This window comes from Pistacia vera, unplaced genomic scaffold (assembly GCF_008641045.1).
Source record: "Pistacia vera cultivar Batoury unplaced genomic scaffold, PisVer_v2 Contig626, whole genome shotgun sequence".
In the NCBI taxonomy this organism is placed as follows: domain Eukaryota; kingdom Viridiplantae; phylum Streptophyta; class Magnoliopsida; order Sapindales; family Anacardiaceae; genus Pistacia; species Pistacia vera.
In genome coordinates this window covers 157,823-177,436 of record NW_022196475.1, presented here as the reverse complement: position 1 = coordinate 177,436, position 19,614 = coordinate 157,823, and the positions used below count along the sequence as shown (strand labels likewise).

General features: G+C 36.9%; 1 non-coding gene across 1 annotated transcript; it reads right to left on the bottom strand.

The window, feature by feature from the left end:
* Nucleotides 1–231: 231 nt before the first annotated feature.
* Nucleotides 232–338, bottom strand: LOC116111118. The gene has a single exon (XR_004125005.1). It is a non-coding gene; the product is annotated as a small nucleolar RNA R71 (small nucleolar RNA).
* Nucleotides 339–19,614: the final 19,276 nt, after the last annotated feature.

Below are 19,614 nucleotides of genomic sequence, written 5' to 3'. Positions count from 1 at the left end.
GGGTTACCTAATGATGATCCCAACCTGCATATCACAAACTTTCTGGAGTTATGCGACACATTTAGGCATAATGGAGTATCCGATGACGCAATTAGGCTAAGGCTTTTCCCATTCTCTCTTAGGGATAAAGCTAAGGCTTGATTGATTTCTCTACCATCTGGGAGCATCACGACACGGAACGAGTTAGCTCAAGCGTTCCTCAATAAATATTTTCCACCTGCCAAGTTTGCCAAGGTGAGGAGTGAGATTACCAACTTTTACCAACAAGATTCAGAGTCATTGTATGAAGCATGGGAAAGGTATAAGGATCTCTTACAAAGGTGCCCTCACCATGGTTTACCAATCTGGTCGCAAGTGCAAACGTTCTACCAAGGGTTGCTACCAACTATTCAAGCTATGATTGATGTTGCAAGTGGGGGACCCTTGAACAATAAAACACTAGAGGAAGCATACAATCTGATTGAAGTGATGGCGAACAATAACTATATGAGGACTTAAGAGAGAACTTCAACAAGGAAATCAGTGGGAGTGCACGAAGTTGACAATTACACTGCATTGGCTGCTCAACTTTCTAACATCCAGAAGCAATTAGGTAATGTGTTAAAAATAAATGCAATTGAATCTTCTTCTCTAACATGTGACCTTTGTGTAGGAAATCATTCATCCAAGGATTGTCAAGAAGGGAACCCGTTTGCTTAGCCTGAACAAGCCAATTATGTCAATAATTTCCAAAGAGGGCAAGGGAATCCATATTCCAATACATACAATCCAGCATGGAGAAAACACCTGAACTTCTCATGGAGCAACAACAATGAGCAAAAACAATCTCCTATTTTTCAAACTCAAGAGCCAAAATCTAATTTAGAGAATGTGCTGACCAAGTTCATTGAAGAGACAAGCAAGAGGTTTGAAAAGACTGACGTCCTGGTCCAAAATCAATCAGCCTCTATTAGGAACCTTAAGACTCAAATTGGGAAAATTCACAACATATTAGCGGGAAGAGTTCAAGGAGTTTTGTCGAGCGATACAGAGAAGAATCCCAAGGAACAAGTGCATGCAATCACCTTGAGGAGTGGACGAATTTTGGAAAATTCAGAAGGTGAAAAACAGAGGCAAGAACAAGACTTGAAGGAAGAGCAGAAGACCGATCGCTATGGCAATCGTGAAAATGTGGAGAATGTCAGCAAGAAGGACGATCACCGCGATGATGATACTGGTGGTCGCGGCGAGTATGATCCTGCTCACAATTTGTCAAAATTGTCAACTCATCGCCACGGCAATGAATCTAGTGGCCGCGGCGAGCATGCACCTGAGCAGAAAATTTCTTCGAGCTAGGCAACCCTTCCATACCCACAATGGTTGAAGAATCAAAAGCTTTTGAAGTTTACATATTAATATCCCTTTTGTTGATATGCTAGAATAGATGCTGAAATATGTATTTGAAGGAGATCCTCATGCACAAGAGAAAATTCGACGAACATGAGAAAGTTATGTTAACGGAGGAATGCAGCGTGCTGATTCAAAAGAAACTACCACCTGAACTACGAGATCCAGGGAGTTTTACTATTCTTTCTATTATTGGTAGTTGTTATTTTAATAAAGTTTTATGTGATTTAGGGGCAAGTATAAATTTAATGCCGTTTTCCATTTACAGGAAGCTTGGATTAGGAGAAGTGAAGCCAACCACCGTGTCTCTCCAATTAGCTGATCGATCGATAACATATCCTAAAGGGGTGGTAGAAGACGTCTTGATTAAGGTAGACAAACTGATTTTCCCAGTAGATTTCATAGTGTTAGACATGGAGGAAGATAGGGAAATACATTTAATTTTAGGACGACCTTTTCTAGCCACGGGTAGAACAATGATAGATGTCCACCAAGGGAAATTAATCTTAAGGGTAGAAGAGGAGCAAGTAGAATTTGATGTTTTTTAATCTATGAAGCGTCCATCTAAGTTAGACTCATGTTTTAAGATTGATGTTCTCGACACCACAGTGGAGCAGAATTTTGAAGAAAGCTACCTCATTTTCCCTTTAGAGAATTGTTTGATGAATTCTAAAGATCATGAGGATGAAGTTGTTAGTGAAGAGATAAGAGAGTGTTTAAGATATTTAAATGCTCTACCACCCTTGGTTCGTCCGGAAGCTAATTCGATGAGAGAAATTGGAGATGTGGTGTCTCAGTCAACTTTAGCAATCACAAAGGCACCTACACTTGAGCTCAAGCAACTACCATCTCATTTAAGGTATGCATTTTTAGAAGAGGGTAAATTTTTTCTAGTCATTATTAATGCTTCTTTGAGTGTTGTAGAGGAAGAAAAGTTGATGCGCATATTGAGAAAACACAAGAAGGCCATTAGATGGACAGTTGTAGATATAAAAGGTATCAGTCCTTCAATTTGCACACACAAGATCCTAATGGAGGAAAGTTATAAGCCTACTGTCCAACCACAAAGAAGATTGAATCCATCAATGCAAGAAGTGGTTAAGAAGGAGGTGTTGAAGCTCTTAGATGCAAGAATTATATATCCTATTTTGGATAGTGCATGGGTAAGTCCAGTCTAAGTAGTACTAAAGAAGGGAGGGATGACAGTGGTCCGTAATGATAACAACGAGCTGATTCCAACACGAACAGTCACAGGATGGAGTGTATGTATCGACTATCGCAAACTAAATTCCGAGACTCGTAAAGACCATTTTCCATTGCCATTCATCGATCAAATTTTGGAGAGGTTTGTTGGCCATGAGTTCTATTGTTTCCCAGATGGATATTCAGGCTACAATCAAATTGCTATAGCACTAGAAGATCAAGAGAAAACGACTTTCACGTGTCCATACAAAACATTCGCCTATCGAAGAAAGCCTTTTGGCTTGTGCAATGCTCTTGCAACTTTTCAATGCTGCATGGTCTCAATATTCTCTGATATGTTGAGAAGTCCATTGAAGTTTTCATGGACAATTTTTCTGTTTTTGGAGATTCTTTTGATGATTGTTTAACTGACTTATCTAATGTTTTGCAGAGATGTGTTGACACTAACTTGGTGCTAAATTAGGAAAAATGTCATTTCATGGTACGAGATGGGATTGTGTTAAGTCATCGGATATCCGCGAATGGAATTTAGGTGGATCGAGCAAAGATTGAAGTTATTGAGAAACTACCACCTTTAAACTCAGTGAAGGCTGTCAGAAGTTTCCTTGGGCATGCGGGTTTTTATAGGAGATTCATACAGGACTTCTCTAAAATCTCTAAACCTCTCTGTGATTTATTAGCTAAGGATGTTCCTTTTAATTTTAGTCAAGAGTGTTTAGATGCATTTAAGTGTTTTAAAGCAAAATTAATTTCTGCTCCTATTATTGTTGCGCTTGATTGGGAACTACCTTTTGAACTCATGTGTGACGCAAGTGACTACACTTTAGGGGCTGTTTTAGGATAACGAAAAGGTAAGGTTCTGCATGTGATTTATTATGCCAGCAAGACTTTAACGGGACCACAATTAAATTACGCTACTACTGAAAAAGAATTTTTAGCAGTAGTATTCTCTATTGATAAATTTCGTTCTTATTTGCTAGGTAGCAAGGTCATTATGTATACTAACCATGCTGCATTGAAGTGCCCCCTAGCAAAATGGGATTCCAAGCCAAGATTATTGCGATGGGTATTCCTATTACAGGAATTTGACTTGGAGATTAAGGACAATAAAGGAACGAAAAATCAAGTGGCTGATCATTTATCTCAATAGAGTCCAATGAAGAAGTTCGAGAGGAAGAAAAGCCAATCAACGAATACTCCCAGATGCGCAATTGTTTGCAATTCAAGAAAGGCCGTGGTTTGCAAATATTGCTAACTATTTGGCACAAAAAGTATTGCCTCTTGGAATGAACTCCTAAAGACGAAAGAAATTTTTTGCAGATTTAAAGTACTACTTTTGGGAGGATCCATTTTTGTACAAGCATCACGCCGATCAAATGATAAGAAGATGTGTGCCTGAAGAAGAGATGATGAATATTCTTTGTCATTGTCATTCAATGGAAGTTGGTGGTCATTTTGGTTCAACAAAGACCGTCGTTAAAGTTTTTCAATCAGGATTTTTCTAGCCAACTCTTTTTAAAGATGCTTTTCATTTTTTTATGAGTTGTGATGAGTGCCAACGGGTTGGGAACATATCTAGGAGAAATGCCATGCCTTTAAATAATATCCTAGAAGTAGAATTGTTTGATGTGTGGGGGATAGACTTTATGGGACCTTTTCCTTCCTCGTTTTTAACCGTTTTATTTTGGTTGCTGTAGATTATGTTTCAAAGTGGGTGGAAGCTGCTATGTTGCCAACAAACGATGCTCGCGTAGTTATCAAGTTTGTGAAGAAAAATATCTTTTCAAGGTTTGGTACACCAAGGGCCATTATCAGTGATGGTGGTTCTCACTTTTGCAATCGCCAACTCACAACATTGTTAAGCAAGTATAGGGTTACACATCGAGTTACTACCCCATATCACCCTCAAACCAATAGCCAAGTAGACGTATTAAATAGGGAGCTGAAACGAATCTTGGAAAAGACAGTAAACACCTCTCAAAAGGATTGGGCAACCAAGCTTGATGATGCATTATGGGCGTATAGGACGACATTCAAAACACTAATAGGAATGTCACCCTATAGGATGGTTTATGGAAAAGCTTGTCACTTGCCAATAGAGTTAGAGCACAGGTCATATTGGGTAGTGAAGTTTCTGAACTTTGATCTACAAGCTGCAGGAGCAAAACGATTACTACTACTCAATGAGATGGAAGAGTTTCGCAATAATGCATATGAGAATGCCCGAATCTATAAAGAAAAGACTAAGCAATGGCATGACAAACATATTGTGAACAAGGAATTCAAGGAGGGCAACAAAGTGTTGTTGTTTAACTCAAGACTACGACTTTTCCCGGGAAAATTGCGCTCAAGATGGTCTGGCCCATTCATAATTCATCGCGTGTTTCTGTACGGGGCAATAGAGCTTCACCACCCGATGAAGGGAACATTCAAAGTCAACGGCCAAAGATTGAAACCTTATATTGAGAATGAGAATGAAGACGAGAGGGTTTCAATTCTTCTTCAAAATCCTAATTGATGACAGAAAAGAGTCGAGCTTAAGACTTTAAACAAGCATTTTTTAGGAGGCAACCCAAGATTTTGATTCTGTTTGGTTTTTATTTATTTATTTCTATTCGTAATTTTTTTCTATTTAGTATTTTTTTTTTTTTTTTGTGTTATGTTTTCGCGTTATTTTTAGTTCATTAATTTAGATGTTCTGATTTTCTTTGTCAAGTTATTGGCAAAACACACTTGGGGAACAATCAGTTACGTCATCATCATGCTGGCAGCGGCGATACAAACCATCGTTGCAGCGAGCGTGAGTTTCGCGCATGAATACAAGAGAAGGCAACGCACATCATCGCAACAGCACCGTTAGTCCAGCGCATAGTCACGACAAAAAGCATGATCACCGTAGCGATCGTGCTACTCCAAACACGATATCTCGTTTAAATCAGACTGCTTTTCTTTTCCTTAACAAAATTTACATTACATTCTCTTCCACAGTTTTTCTCTTCACCAAATTCCTTTTCGTTTCCTCACAATTCCTTCAACCCATCTTCAATTTATACTCCATTGGTCACTAACACACTCAATTTCACATCACATTTCATAGATCAAAGGGAACAAGTGGGATTTTCAAAAAAATCAAAGTTAGGGTTCCAAAAAGAAAATTTGGGGGTTTTCAAAAATTGAGCTAATCCATACCAATTCAAGGCACATTTAGACAGAATCAGGCTCAAGTAAGTGTTTCTCACCCATTTTGCATTCTAATTTTGATTGTTGAAGATTGGAATCCATTGATTTGAATTGCGCGGGAGTGTGTGGTGATTTTTGTTGGTGGTTGAAAACTGGGAGCAATTGATTGGAAGTTCGTGGGTGTTTGTGGTGATTTTCATGGTTGTTGCTTTGATTGAATAAGAGAAGTTATAGTTTTGTGGGAGTGGTAGTGATTTTCGTTGGGTGGTGAGATTGGGTTTAATTGCTTGTCTTGGTTGAGTGGGAAACAATTATAATGGCACCCAAAAGAAAGCCAGTAAGTGATAGGAGAGAAAAAGGAAAAGGGCAGGCCTCCACTGATATTCGGTTTGTTAGTCAGGCTACCCAAGAAAGATAAGAGAATTTTGCAAAGAAACCAGGTGGATTTATTGAAGAAAGAGGGCTGGTGTTTACAGAAGATTTTAGGGGCATCACTGATGTAATTCAAGCCCTGGGTTGGCAAATATTTTGCAAAGAACCCCCGACTCCTGCTGTTGCCTCTGTGGTAAAAGAGTTCTATGCCAACGTTCCTGATAGCATTGATGGGAGGACAATGGTAAGAGGTAAAGAGGTAGTATTTATTGCAGCTGCTATTAGTTAGTTTTATGGGCTGTCATAAGTTGAGATAGATGAGGATGCTTATGCTGCATACAAGCAACAGTGGATTATGACGCAGTGATTACTTTCCTGATAGAAGGGAAAGCTGCATGGTTTATTGCGACTGGGGAACACATCTGTTTTGAAAGTAAGTTTTTGGACTTAATTTCATGCATGTGGTTATATTTTGTGTGCTCTAGATTGATGCCCTCAAAGCACATGAGCACTGTTAGCAAAGCTAGGGAGATTTTGATGTATGCTATCCACCACAAGATGAGGATGATTGTGGGTGGGATTATTTTTCAAGAGATTACCCATTCGGCAAAGCGTAACAGGACTAGCTTTTACTTCCCTCACATGATTACTAAATTGTGTAAGCAAGCTCAAGTGCCTTTGAATGCTGAAGAAGTTTTAATCCCACAAGGAGTATGTCTTACAATGCAATTTATGCAAAATCTCACCAGTGGGGGCAGAGTAGAAGTATCTAGGACCAAAGCCTCTTCATCGACGAAGCTATCCCAAAGAGATCAATTGTCGAAGTTGAATGAAGACATTGAAAAGTTGAAAAAGCAACAGAATCGTCAAGCAGCCTGGATGACATGGATGAGTGCGCAAATGAGGATGCAATATGAGATGCAAAGATTGCAACTTGCTCATGTTGGGATAATAGCACCAGGGTGTGAATGGACTAATTTTGTGTACCCAGCGGATGAGGAGCAAGGCAATGCTCCTAATGATGATTCTGAGGAGAGTATGGAGGAGTAGATTGAAATTTCAGTTGTGTCTTTGTTTAATGTTATCAGTGTAGTTTATTTTGTTGTTTTGTTTTGATGTACTTGTACTTTGTTATTGTTTGTTCATTATGTTTTTGTGAACTGTTATTCCATCGTTATTGTTAATGCTCTTTATATCCATTATTTTTTTTTCCGCATAACAATGATGGCCGACAAGGTCTGTCTAGTGTTTTTTTTTTTTTTAAGAACGAATTTGGCGTATACGACTGGACAACCTTATTACATTGAGGAATGCGGTAACGATCTCTTTCCCTTGTTGCTACTCTTAACATTGCGGACAATGTTGACTTTATGGTTAGGGGTAGGAATTTAAAGGAATTTAATTTGAGTAGAATTTTTTTTTTATGGATTTAGAGAGCAGTTTTGTTTGTTCTTTTGTTTTTATGTTGTGATTTTTATTTTTTTTCTCTTGGATGAAGTCATATGTCTATGATAGGAATGTGATTACAATAATATAGAACTAATAGAGGACATTAATTTTTACCTTTAATTACAGATGTTTGTGAATATTAATGACATTTAGTTTGAGACTCTAGTGATTTGTGGAGTGAAAGTGGTTTAGTTTACCTACTTAGAGACGTGTTATGTGTGAATTTTCCATGAACATTGTTGCGCTCTCAACAAACTCTAGAACTCATTTGACAACCACTCAAGGCGAAATCCTAGAGTTCACGTCACTTAGGAAATGATTTAGGCTGTTTTTGGACCGATTGAGCCTTTCAAGCCAACCTTTTTTATTGTTATCGCTAGTTAACCCTTTCAGCCTTTAAACACAATTTAGCCCTGTTTTTCTTTCTTTGAACTTAATGTTTACCCTACCCTGAATATGAGCCTAAAACACAATATTACTCATTTTATCCTTAAGAGACTTAATTGTTGTTCAAGCTTAACAAGAGTGTTGGTAAGGAAGTGTAGTTTTGCCACAACCCAAGTTTATGTGAAGAAATTGGTTGGGGGTTGTGGAGTGCTTATAAGATCAGTGGAGCTGTGTGTAGGTTTTCTACTTTCTTATTATTTTTATCTCTGAAAAAAAAAAAGAGCTCGATAAAGGTTGGGAAGCTACTGAGTGAAAAAGGGAAGTGTTGTTTATGTCAGTAATAAGAATGAATAAAAAATTAAGTCTCTTAATTTTATTTTTTGTTAATTTCCCTTTTCGTTCCTTCATGAACTCATACCCTAGCCTAATGTTACAACCTTTACAAAGACCTATTGATCCAAGGTAATGTGAAATTATACATTAGTGGAGAGTGGTTTGAAAAGTGAGCCTATGGAGTTTGATTCCATGATTCACATATAAGTCATAACCCGAATACTGAGATCAAAATCTTGTTCATGAATGTTATGCATAAATCTATCCGAGTTTGTAGACTAATGGTTTGTGGTTGTATGGATGTTCGAGGGTCAATAATGAAAATGATATTGATGTTTGCATTGTCTGTGAGTTTAGGTGATTCTTAATCATTCTATTTGTTTTGTGTATATGCGATTTTTGAGACACTTCTATGAATTGATCCAAGAATAATTTTTTTTTTTTTTTTAGTTTTTGTTCTTTTTATGTTTATGTTTATCTTTAGTTCTAGAGTTTAGGATAAGTTTAGTGTGGATATGTGTGGGTATCATTGCTGGAAACCCTCACAAGACTACAAGTCATCCAACTAGGCCCGCCTAGGGGTTTAAAGGCTTGTTGCATACGCTAAATGTAACCGTGTGTCAATCTACAAAAGTGATTTAGGATAGTTTAGATAGAGGTTTTAATTGTTGTTTTATTTTCAAGCTTAGAGACTTGTTTTATCGCTTAGTTTGCTAGGGACTAGCAAAAAGCTGGTTGGGGGTTGTGATAAGAGCTTGAAAGTATATATTTTGTTAGTGATTTAATTGGATTATTTGTGGAAAAATGTGTTTAATTTGTAGAATTTGAATTAATTATTTCATAAATAACTTTTACGGGATCACAAGTGTATTTTGAGTATTTTCAGGTCCAAACTCATATTTGAAGGAAAATAATGATGTCGATGGAATTCGTGACAGGTAGGAACAAACGGTGCAAGAATCGGAGTTGAAACGAGAAAGTTGTGACGCGTTGAAGATACAACATAAAATCTAGAAATCCTTCAAGATGAGCATGCTTCGATGTTTCAATCATAACTTGAGATGTAGAAATCGAAATTTGACTATTCTTGTTGGTGTTGGAAATCTTATTCAGAGAGCTATAAAGTTCATGTTGCTGACTTTACTAAATTCTGAAGATCATGGATCGTAAGACAGAAAGAATGATCACGGCAGCGATCGTTTCTTATCACCGCAGCGATGGGTCACGGGCCTGTTTGGGTTATTGCATTCTCCTAGTCCGAATCTGAATGGGTTAAGGCATTTAATTCTTTCCTAAGTAACCTCCAAACCCTAGCACTATAAATAAGGGTCTTTAAGTAGTTTTAGGGAAGGAAAAAGAATGGCTACTATTTTGGAGATCAGAATTCTTTAAGTTCTCGTTCAACAATTAGAGAAGTGTTTATATTTTTCTTTCTTGAACTCATGTTATTGAATACAATGATGGTTTTTATTATTGCAACTATGAACTAAATCTCTTTCTAGGGCTAAAGATGTAGCCCAATTTATGAATATGTGTGACGTTATCTTTATTAATTTCTTATTGAGCATTAATTCTAAGTTTTATTATTGTGTGTAATGCTTTCAATTCTTAAGGATTCGAGGGTTGAATGATATCATGGGATTAGGTTGAGATCAAGAGATGAAACCTGATTTGTCTAAGGTAATAAAACCATAGATTGAGCGAACGCTAGAGGTAGGTTACCACAATCTATGAGGCTTTGGAAAATTTCATAGAACTTAATGATCTCTTAGCTTCTAAATCCTACTTAAAGATATTTTGGGTTGTTGTTTAAGGGTTAATTCACTAATTGTTCAAGAGAAAGTTAGTGGAATATTAGGGAGTTTGGCCTTTAGAATAAGCTTAATTAGGTTAGCAATAATCGTCAATACATAGGAGTAAATTGGTGTCAAATCTATGCCCTAGGGTTTAGCCATATATCTTTATATCCAAGTATTTATAAAATTCTGATTTTGTTTAGTTTTTAATTTGTTTTCTTTTTCATTAAATTCATTCATAAAATTATGTTTCATCAAATAGCAATAAAATAGACTAGTTTGGTACTTGGTAGGTAGTTCTCTTGGGATTTGACACTCGTTTACTCGAGGTTTATTACTTGCACGATTTCGTATACTTGCGAATAGCCTGTCAGATTGTATAAAATAAAATTCATCTCCTAGATGGCATAGGTCATAGAATTTCAATCAGACAACAAATAAGATGAATCAAACAGTGAAATAAGTAAAGATAAAAAACAAATCAGATCTAAAACAAGAACCCTAGATCCAAGAAATAATAAAAATGAAAATAAAAAGAAATTTATAAATCTGAGAGAAGAGAGAAGAGACAATCGCCATCATTGTCGAAAAGGTTGAAGGCTTCCTTGAATTTGGAGATCTGATCATCAGTGAGTTGATTGGTCAGTTTTTTCTAAAGAAAGAAAGAGAGATTTGGGTTTTGGTTCAGTTTAAGTTTGGGTTTGTAGTAATTAGTTTTTTTGTGGAAAATGAAAGAGATACTATGGTATTATATATATTGAGTTCAAAGGGGAAGAGGTGATATTAGGGAAGACTGATGACTAAAGACGAAGATGAGACCGAGAACTGGAGCTGTTGAAGAGTGAAGACTGGGGATGAAGGAGAGGAAAAATTTAATTAAACTTTTAAAAAAAAAATACAGGTACACCCGACCCACCCGTAGAAAAATGGACTAGGTCGGGTGTGGATCCAATTTTCAATGGCCCACAAGGCTTGACCCGTACTCTATATTTTTCACCCAGGTACGGGCCAACTCGCAGGTCCAGACCTGTTTTTCCTAGATACGGGCTGACTCGAGTGTCCAAATCCATTTTGCTAGGTCTACATATGAGTAATCATTATTTCAATAATATTTAATTGATCAATATATGCAAATATATAAATACCTCTTCTAACTAAGTGGAAAATGGCAAAAGAAGCATAAGTAAAAAAATTATCCTAACTTAGGTAAAGTGATCTAACCAAATCCTATTGGTTAAAAAACCTTATATTAAATGTATAAAAATTTCATTACATTCCATTTTGGGAAATACGAGCTCCCGAAAATATGAGGTTAAATGCTGTTATTGCATACAAAAAAATTACAATGTTAAACGACATTGTTAGTACTCATAATTTTGTCAACAACCTATAACAAGAAAGATTGGACTTCAACCAATTTCGGATGGAAAATTCGAGGTAATGGTGGCTTTTGGAGAGAATTTTTTAAGCTTTTGTAAGTGCAAAAATGTTCAATTAATTTTGCAAGGCCATTATATTTGGGTAGACTTTTAGTTATTGCCATTAGAGAGTCGTGATATTGTGTTGGGGCTCAATGGTTATGTACTCTAGTCACTATTCAATGGGATTTGTTGAAGTTACTAATGAAGTTTGAATTGTATGGGAAACAAATTATTTTACATGACCTCACCAACACAGACGACTGGTGATACATAAATCTGCACCAACTAGAGTGATCCAATCAACCTTGATGGGATCAAAACTGGTTTGTGCTTGATTACGGATAACCAGCAGTGAGTGAATAATAAAATGCAATAAAGTAAATGGCAAAGAGATTTTTCAAGTGGTTCGGGGAGATGAACTCTTGAGCCTACGTCCACTGTTTTTGTATTTGCCACGAGAGCTTACAATGATAATCCTAAAAATATTTTCTAACCCCTTTCTCATCGTTGGAGGGGGTTTATATATAGAGTTTGTACAAAGGAAAGAGTGAAAATAAAGGGATTACAATTAAGTTTAATTGAAATGCAACTCCAATATTCTCGCTATTGGGCACTGTGAATGCACAAAGATTGCCGTCGATTTGATTCTTCCCGAGATATTTGAGACATAAGGTTATCTACGAATTGGTTGAATAGCTACAAGGATTGGTCGTGACTAACTTGTGCTAGGTCAAGTTATAACTCGACGAGCTTATGCTAGGTTAGACAATTGGTAGAGTCGAGTTGGTTCTGGATCGAGTTATTGCCCCACAATTCTCCGAGCTTGATGGAAAAATCACACAGAACATTTGCCCCCTAGTGTTCGATGCTCGTTTCGAGCTTCGAAGACTATTGATCGACCTGATATCAAACTCGACATTATCAGTAGGGCATTGAATGTAGATTCGATGGAACTTCAAGAGTCAGACTCATGCTCAATCAACGTACTCCACACTTGGACCTTTTCTCTTCTGCGACACTTTTGACAAACTCGGAATTTGAAAAGGAAGGATAGTTGTGTAAATTCCACGCGGTTATGTCGTATTAAATGTGGCAAGCTTTGGCAGTTATTTTTCGTCGTACGTGGGTGACTACAACTGTCCACACACGGAATTGAGGTGATGTGCGACAATGATTATGATCATGGCAGTCTAACGGTTCATCATCCCTTTCGGATGGTTGACACGTGGCCACATCCAAGGGCTGAGATTGCTCGACAAATGGAGGGTTAAGATTCATTATAGATCAATAGCTACGATCAAGCCCTGCCCTTTCGTCTCCCATACAAACCACTATAAAAGCGGGCGAACTCGTTAGAAAGCTTACTCATCTTGCCAAAATTCTTAGACATTCTTGTTCATTCCATCGGTGCTTCTTCGTCTTCATGATGCTTTTTCCAGCGAGTTCATCCCATTCTCTTGTTCTAATAAGATTCCTTTTACCTTCCTTTTTTTCTTAGGTTACCATGGCGAGTAGGCTTCTCTATGATGAGTGATATCCCACGTTGGAGGGCACTCATCAGGGATGGTAGCTAGCAGAGACGGTGAAGGAGGATGCCTTGGCTAGGACCCAGGTTGCAGAGAAGGAGAAAGAAACGAAGCAAGCTAAGCTTGAGTGGCTGAGGGAAGAGATGGTGACCTTTAGGGTCAAGGAAAGGGGGTTCCTTGACAAGATTAAGGTGACTGAGGCCATGCGGGCAAAGGCTGAAGCCAAAGCAACCAAAGTTGAGAAGGGTTTGGCTCAGCAACAAGGTGCCAATAATAAACTGAACTCCGAGCTCTCTTCGATTCAAAAAATTGCCTCAGATTGGGAGGCAAAGTCCAAGAAAGCCTCGTTCAACTTTTCCTAAGAAGCAGAAGGTAGACGAAATGTTGAAGCTAAGGCTAGGCAACTCAAGCTTCAAATATGGGAGCCGAATGAGGCCATCACCAATTAGGTTTGAGAGACATCGGTCTTCTGTGTGCAAAAATTGTGGGAAGCTAACCCCTTGATCGACTTCTCCTTTCTTCTGCTTACTTATCGAAGAGAGGTCGACAGGATGAAGACCGAAGCTCAGGGAATGGTTGTTAGAGTAGGTGCCCTAGAGCCAATCAATTATTCTAAAATTGACTTTGTAATAAACGTTTATTTGTCAATAAAAGGCATATTCTACTATATCATGTAAATCATATTATATGTATGGATATAAGTCCTTAGGATGGTAGAACTGTTACAAGGGTATCAAGTATTTCAAATCTTGATAGTGAGAACCCTATGATTACATATGGTGGCCATTCTAGAAACATCTGTAGCCCCAGTATTATTCTGACCAAGGACACAGATAATATAGTAAGGCTATCATAGTGTTGAACGACATTGTCAAAAGGCAGTTGTTGTTTGCCGACAACCTAGTACAACGCATGGGTGCTGCTAGAGGCAAGTTCACTTGACAGACCCACCAGAGGATTCCAAATGGATGGTAACCCTCTTGTCTATGGTATAAATCCTCTAACAGATGGTGGTGCATGTGATCCTTAGACTTGAGATCACCGGAGCACCTTGTGCGCCAATTGGTGTAGTTTGACACTAGCCTAACGTAGTTCTATTCAGAGCTATCAATACAGTAGTAATTGGCTACATTGAGAAGTGTATCAAGACTATGGTGGATCGAAAAAGGATTCATCACTCCTGGGTACAGGAGAAGTTATCTCACTGGGTAATTCAGTAAATGGCAATGACACTAAATCTGTGACCACAGTAGGATTGAGTTGATGCTCAATCCAATTTAATATTCCTGTTATTGGTCTAGTAATTGCATACAAACATGTCAAGGATATCTGAGGTTGACAATATTTATGTACCTCAGTCTCGATGAGATAACAGTTGATGAAAGGATTTGATTGCACAGTAACCATACGGACATGCTACGGTTTCACTGAATCCGAATCTATCGGGTGGTCATGATGCCTTGCTAGGGGCCAATCTTGGTCTATGTGCAATGAGACGATTAATTGGTGTTAATCGCGATACTACACACTGTCGATATGATGAGGAGCCTACGGGTCACACACTTAGAAGATAATTTAAGAATCAATCTATGAGAAGGGTATTTTTCATCTTTTAGGATGAAAGGGTATTTTGGTAATTTAACAGTGCAATTAAATTTGCTGAGGTTGTTGCCTGTATTTAATTTTAATATTAAAATTAAATTAGTGAGATTATATTTAAATATATGTCTATATATATTTAAATGAATTATTATTGTGAATTAAATGTTAATATATTATTATATATTAATTGATTTTAATAATAATAATAATTAATTAATTAAACTACCATAAAGGGTATGTTCGGTTGTAAGGGTGAACTAGAATTGGAGCCCATGATTATTCCTAAGTGGAATAGGGTTTTAATTGTTGCATTGTATAAGTGCAACTTAAAATTAAAACAAAAGAGAATTATTCATTCAATTAGAACCCTAGGCACCCTATTTCTCTTTCTTTCAAGAAGAAAACTTTTCTTGTTCTTCTTTCTTGATTCTTGAAGCCCTTGATTGTTCTAGCAAAATAATCAAAGGTTCTATGGATTATCTTTGTGTGGACTTCCATGAGTGCGATCCTACTTTGGATCGATTGGCAAAAAATCGCGTGAATGGTAGAAGGTGAATAGTAACCGTGAACAGTACCCTCGAATAGTAACTGTGAACAGTGTTACTATCCGAAATCAAAGATATTCGAAGGAGCCTCCAAACGTACGTAAGTATTCTAATCCTTGAATGGATTTACTTTATACAGATTTTTGTTTATAAACATGCAAACGGTGTAATCGATACTCAGATCTAGACAAAGAAAGGTAATTGATTTACCGATTGAATTTTTTTTCCCACTACATATGGTAGATGAATTACTTACAGTGGTATCAGAGCCTCGAGTATTAGATTATATTGTTTAATTGATGTTTGATAACATGTATATTTGTTTGATAACATGTTATTGCATGATTTGAAGTGTTTTTAAATCTGGAAAAATTATGTATGTTGAATGTCTTAATTAATCAATTGATTAAATAATGTGTTAATTGAATGTGTATTGGTTGGTTGGTGTCTTGGTTGAGTGTTTAAGCATTCGATTTGATTTTGATCCATGTCATTATGTGAAAAATTGCAAAACACATTACTGTGTCTGATTCACTGTTTTGCGACGTTAGGCGCGACGAAATAACACTTCACTGCAGCAAGATGCAAAAAGTGAATGTGGCCATGGCAAAATAAACCTTCGCCACAGTGAAATTCTGAAAAAGTAAATCTAGCAGCGGCGAAATAAAACTTCATCGCGGCATGAAACTCTCAAGAACGATTTGTGTTTTTTGGAAGTTCACAGTCGCCACAGCAAAATAAAACTTCGCCGCAGCGACCATGTGTGCATGAACTTCGCTAAGGCAATGAATTTCTTCGTTGCAGCAAGAAACCTACTATTTTGTTTTTGCTTTCCGTTTTTCGTACAGGGACTAAGTTACAGTTTTTGAACCTTTAAAGCCAATGTTCATTCTGCACGTTTAAGGTGGTAACTTGATAATTCAACCCACCCAATTCAAAAATTGATTGTTTTTTAATGTATGCAATGTTCTTGTTTGATAATTGCATGGTGCTTGGTACATGAGCCTTAGACCTATTGTTTATTGTTTATTGTTTATTGGGTTTGTTTGTAATTTTTATAAACAAATAGGACTTGCGTGTCCTACCTCTCTCTCTTAAATCTCCATGTATTTCTTCTTCTCATCTCACTCTGTAATGCTTTCTCTCTCTAGCTAGTATACTCATAAAACAAGTAGTAAAACTCACTAAAATATACATATTAAGAAAATATACATGTAGATAAGTATAAAATAATGGGCCCATAATTGATTTTTCTTTATATACAAATCTTTACATAATGTAATAAAGTCACAAAACATCAACTCGACAGTGTTGCCAAACCCTTCCGCTTCTTGTCATTCCAAGCAACCGCAATCTCATCTACTACTTGCAAAAACATTGAAACCAACGAGGTGAGCACTAATTACCCAGTAAGTAAACCCACTATGCTACTCTTCTATCTCCGTTGCTCATATTTTGAATTTCTTTCCTTGCATCAAACTTCTCTATTCTTTTCTATTCTTTCTCTGTTCTTTCTCTGTCCTTTCTCAATTTCTAATTTCTCACTACTCATGTTAGTAGGCATAGTATCATGCATAGGTATGATGCAAATGCACAAATGCATAGGATGTGCATTTTCTTTTCTGTTTTTCTGTTTCTTTTCTCTGTTTTTCTTTCTATGCTTTCTTTCTTTCTTTTCTATTCTTTCTTTCTTTCTATTCTTTCTTTCTTTCTTTCTATTCTTTCTTTCTTTCTTCCTTTGTATTCTTTCTTTTCTTTCTTTCTTGCCGATCGGACTCAGTTGAGGCATGGATTTGGAACCTTGATCGTGTGAGTGTATTCTCTTATTCTGGGTACAGTTCTCATCCACATGCACTTCTAACGGACTATACAATTCTTCTTTCTGATTCTGAGGTTGCTCACTAAAGGCGGTGTGCATGCGGGTCTAGGTCACTCATGGGTTCCCCATCGCAACAACCTTCTCTTCTTTTCTCTTCTCTTCTCTTTTTATATTTCTTTAAGTAAAAAATTCAGATTTGAATTGTTCTTTAATTAATTCTACATTTAATTTATTTTCTTTCTTGCTCTTATTCTTTAATGTTCTTTAATGCTCTTTTGAGTATGTATGCATGTAGATGGGCTCATGCTTATTATTCTTTCTAAATTCACATGTTTGGATACAATAATGCAATATGGAATGTGAACATGTCATTCTCTACCATCTACAAACTCATCTCGAGATATCAAATACTCATAATCATACATGCACTTCTCTTTGACATTTTATCAAACAATTTATATGCACACACAAACTCTAAATTGGCTATACTTCTACATCTCTTTTAAGCCACCAAAATTTGGAACAAAACTCACTATAATCAATGTCAAACCTGGCCAAGATTTACACTCCATAAATTTTACTTCAATTCTTCCATAATTCATCCAAACTCTCATCAAACATCCAATACTCAAACACTACTTCTCATGGATAAATTCTAACTATCATTCAACATCAATACCATCAACAATTCTTTACATATAAGCATATACATGCATAAAAGAAGTTATCTACACAAAATTGCGCCAATCACGGCTAGGGTTGGATTTACTTACCTTAGATGTGAGCAATCCAAACACTTTAGCTTTCCTTTGACACTACTTCCTCTTTCTCTTAAACCCTATGAACATAAATCATCAAAATCAACACTTAAAAAAATAAAACTCACATTTGAGTGCAAGGATCTTACCTAAGGATGTTTGGGATTGAAATTCCACCAAAAGTGAACCAAGATCTATGAATTTTCTTGAAAAGTGATTAAAGAAATTTGAGAGAACTTGGGTGGAAAGTGGCGTGAATGGAAGGGGAAGAATGGCCAGGGTTTCATTCTTGAACTCTTACTTATAGCTTCCCATTTTACCCTTGCATTTTCTATGAAATTCCATCTATGTCCCTTAGTCAATTACAAAAATGCCCTCATTTTTATTAACTTCTCCATGTTATTCTACTTCTTTTCACTCCCCACTTTTTCAACTAATTATGAGTGAAAAGACCATTTTACCCCTAGTGAAGTTTTAAGGAATTTTCTTCACGCTTGTTCAGGATAACTTTAACACAATTCAACTAAGGGTATTAGGGCATAAATAAAGCTGCGTACCTTGATGTGGGTATTACACACTCCCCTCGTATGTCACGTGAGGTTTCTATTTTATTGATGTAAATTAGAATAAGATTTTTATTATAAAATTATTTGTAATGATCGTGAAGAAGAAACAAATGAGCTGTGAAAAGGAATGACTTGAAGACCCAAGATTAACTTTTAAACCCTAGGTTGACCTACCGATTCCTCTAGGCTCGAGGAAATCGATTTTAGTGGGCTATGTACCTGGACGTTTAATTTTTTGTTTAGAATGCATGCTAAGGTTGAATGTTCAATAACATGCCAAACAATGTCATTCAACAAAAATAATAATCTGGTAAGACATTAAATAAAAACCCTCAAATAAGATATATTAAGTCACGTATGCCTTCCATCACTATGGTTTTAATCAAACCACTGTTCATCAGAACATTTTTCGCCACAGCGAAGGGTACACTTCTACCAGTGGGAGGTTAAAATTCATTGGAGTTTTCCTTAATGATGATGGGTCGACTTAAAATAACAGTTTTGCTTGTTTGCTACAGCAAAGGTTGATAAACACGTCATAGGCATAGTAGAGAAGTACACATGTTGAGTGTACGTGGCGACATGTAGTGTCCACTCTACTGATACTGGGAATCACACTTGAGGACAATGGCTAGGCTGTTGGGTTGTGTGATTGGCTTGTTGGCTTGCTTCACATTTGAGGTTGGTAGTGGGAGCCATCAACTGGTGTGGATTAAGTTTGTTGGCCTACCTAATCAACCCATTTTGGCTTGTTCGCCACAACGAAAGTTTGAAATGGGCCAGATGGGATCTCAGTCCACTAGGAAAGCCAACAGGCTTTCTCGAGTTAATAGTGAGGGCTATTGGCTTGAGGAAAATAGTAGGAGCGTTTTTTTAATAAAAGACCATATTAAGAAATAATAAAAATTATATTGACTTTACTTTTATGAATTGTAGATTCACTTAAAAATGAGCATTATGAACCTATGACCGATAATCGAGAAAGAAAATAGGTTGGATGGATCCAATTTCTCGGACTCGTATCGTAATCTTCGGATTATACTTAAGTCCGAAAAAAAATTGTATATCCTTGATAAGCCATATATGCATGAGCCAGATCCTGATGCCACTCAGGAAGTAAAGAATACTTATCAAAAGTTCCTTGATGGTGCTGATGGTGTTCAATGCTTGATGTTAGCATCAATGACACCAATGCTGCAAAAGCAACATGAGAATATAGACGTTGTTGCCATTATTCTACACCTCAAGGAGCTTTATGAAGGGAATGCTTG